Source organism: Pinus tabuliformis, chromosome 5_2, assembly GCF_031772625.1.
Source record: "Pinus tabuliformis cultivar Carrire ecotype Pingquan chromosome 5_2, CPIR1, whole genome shotgun sequence".
Lineage (NCBI taxonomy): Eukaryota > Viridiplantae > Streptophyta > Pinopsida > Pinales > Pinaceae > Pinus > Pinus tabuliformis.
In genome coordinates, this window is record NC_142306.1 from 229,521,378 (window position 1) to 229,524,661 (window position 3,284).

At 39.4% G+C, this 3,284-nt stretch overlaps 1 pseudogene; it reads left to right on the plus strand.

Annotated features, from left to right (window-relative positions):
• The first annotated feature begins 1,614 nt into the window (after positions 1–1,614).
• LOC149158373 (UDP-glycosyltransferase 72B1 pseudogene) lies at positions 1,615–3,079 on the plus strand (annotated as a pseudogene).
• Positions 3,080–3,284: the final 205 nt, after the last annotated feature.

Here is a 3,284-nt window from a genome sequence, read left to right on the forward strand (position 1 = left end):
TTCGGTGAATTCCGCTGAAAAAAGCTTTTTCATCTATAAGTTAGACTAAGCCATTAGTAAAACTAAATTCTAAATTTTAACACTAACATGAATTCAATGTTTTTACTTTAATTTAGCTAGGCCATTAGTAAAACCTAAATGGACGAAATTCTAAATTCTAACACTAACATGAATTCAATGTTTTTACTTTAATTTGGTTACTATATAACATTTGTTTTATTTAAATTTCAAGTAAATTTTAGCCTGTAACTTTTCAGTAAGCATCAAATCATAAAACAATTATGAGTATAGTATTAAAAAATACATTGATGTGCTTTTTTTTAGCAAAAAAGTCATCAAATACAAATTTCCAATTATATTTGCAAATAAATAATAAAGTTGCACATGGGAGAACATGTTAAGCATATATAAATTTACATTAATGATGAAGAACATGAAATAATATGCTGGAAGTTACATTAGTGATGAAGAACATAAAATAATATGAAGGCTCCAATGATTTCAGTGAGTATTAAATAATATGAATAAAAAAGAAAAGAAAAGAAAAAAATCTTCATTATTTTTACACACAATCAACAAAGAAAAAATACATTTTAAATTGGACTTCAATCATCCAAATATATGTCATAAATTCTTGGTTCATATCTTTCAAAATTTAATAATGAAACTAATAGTAAAAAAATTTATTTTAAAATTTAAAAAAAATAAATTAGAATTATAAGTTTAAATAACATATTATATAATTTTAAAAATTAAATTTATTTATATATTAAAAATTCAAATAATAAAAATGTATATTCTAAAATTCTAATTCTAATCCGATACTCAAAACATAAAATAATTAAATAATATCAAAATTCAAATTATACCAAAAATTTACAGGAAATTTTTAGTTTATAAAGAACATATGATATAAAATACTGACCCTTTGGATCTTGGTGTATTTATTAAGGTTTCGGAGCGTGCGTGTAGAGCGTGATGTGGAGAATCGTTGACCTAATAAAATGTGCTTCCCTGTGGCCCCTTCATCGAAGCGGACATACTTTTAAATCTAGGAGTTGTCTAGAGACAACTGCATACTTTTAATAATAAAAATTATTAATGGAGAATCGTTGATCTAATAAAATGTGCTTCACTGTGGGGCGATTCTTATTTCCGTCACAATTTTTTAATTAATGTTCCCTGATATGCGGGGCATTAAAGAAATATAAAGCGAGCTGTTTTTTTTTCACCTCCAGTTTTTTCAGCTCGCTTTATATTTCCCTAATGCCTCTACATGTCAGGTGCATTAATTAAAAAATTGAGACGGAAATAGGAATCGCCTTCCCTGTAGCCCCTTCACCGAAGCGGACATACTTTTAATAATAAAAAATTATTAAGAGAAGTCATTCCAATTTCCAACTCGCACCTACCCAGTGTTGTTTTGATTTGCAATGAGCTTACGCAAGCTATGACCTTGCACTCCACAATACGGTGCTGTGATCTCTACTGCCATTGACATATTAGGGCCAAGGCGGGCACAATAAAATGATATGCCTGGAGTAGTATACGTACCACAAACATATCATTTTCCTCCCTATTGTTTGAGGCTGCACTGGTTTGCACCCAACAGCCATGGGAAGCCCAAAGCCTCACGTAGCTATTTTTCCTGGCGCGGGAATGGGCCATCTCATCCCTGTCGCAGAGCTCACCAGGCACCTCTCCGCCACCCATGGACTCTCCATCACCTTTATCACCTGCAAATGGATGTTCTCCCCTCGCCTCATGGATGCTTATTCCAAGACCATGGCGTCCTCGGGTCTCGACATCAATTTCATCCAGCTGCAGGAGGAGGAGGAGATCGAAGGCGCACAACAAGAAAATCGAAACTTACTTATCTAAGCTTTTTGAAAAATCCAAAGGATCGGTGGAAAATGCTCTCACATCCCTCCATTCTGCCTCTCCCCTCTCTGCTTTCATCACTGATCTTTTCTGCTCCACTATGTTCGATGTGACCGCCGAGCTCAGTATACCCACATACGTTTTCTTCACTTCCGGTGCGTCTGTGCTTTCAGTCCTCTTATCTCTTCCCAAGCTCGTCTCGGAGATTCCAATTTCGTTTAAAGACGTGAATTATCCAATAGAGGTACCAGGCACTCTGCCGATCCCTGGCAGAGATATGCCGGCTTCCCTTCTGGACAGGTCTGACGAAGTCTTTGACTGGGTTTACCGCCATTCCTCGCGTCTGTGGGAAGCGACGGCCATTTTGATCAACACCTTCGAAGAACTGGAGCCTGAAGCTATCAAAGCTCTTGTGAAAGGAAAGATATGTAATCCGATGGATATTGATCGAATGCCCCGCTTTTATCCAGTCGGACCGCTCATATCCTCGTCGCCTTTTCAACACAATGACGAACCTGTCCAAAATGGAGGGGCGGATTGCCTCGAGTGGTTAGATAAGCAGCCGCCTTCGTCGGTTCTCTTCGTTTCCTTCGGCAGCGGAACCGGTCTCCCAAGGGCTCAGGTGATCGAACTCGCCTTGGGATTGGAAGCAAGTCAACATCGCTTCCTGTGGGTGCTGCGCAGTTCGTCAAGCAGCTTTTTGTCTATCGAGGAAACACAGATTTCTCAGCTCTTACCCGAGGGATTCGAGAGTCGAACCCACGACCGAGGACTTGTTGTTGCCTCATGGGCGCCTCAGATTCCTGTTCTCTCTCACCCATCCACCGCCGGTTTCCTTTCTCACTGCGGCTGGAATTCCACACTGGAAAGCATCTCACATGGAGTGCCGATGATCTGCTGGCCACTTTTTGCAGAACAGAGGATGAACAGGCTTTTACTGGTTGATGAGTTTAAAGTGGGAATCCCAGCAAAGATGGAAAGCGATGGTTTCGTAATGAGAGGAGAAGTGGAGAGAGTTGTTAGGGAGTTGATGGAAGGAGAAAGCGGGATGAGGGTAAGGGCGAGAGTGAAAGAATTGAAGGAGGCGGCTGCGAGTGCGTTGGAAGAAAGCGGCAATTCATACAAAGCCATGGCTGCTGCAGTGTCTGAGTGGACAACGATCGGAGCAAACTCGGGAGCCTTAGCGCCCGAAACATAATTTCCATTTGGGCCGAACAAATTCCAAACCGGAATTTTGTATGTCGATGGTTATCATCAAGTCAAATGTAACACCTTGCCCGGCAGATTACGATAGTTTTATTTTTATTTCAATTAGATTTTATTTGCAAAAGAAAGGGAAATAAAGTGAGGGAATACATGCTTCACCCCCACATACAGGCCACCAACTGAGCGAGCTGTGAACC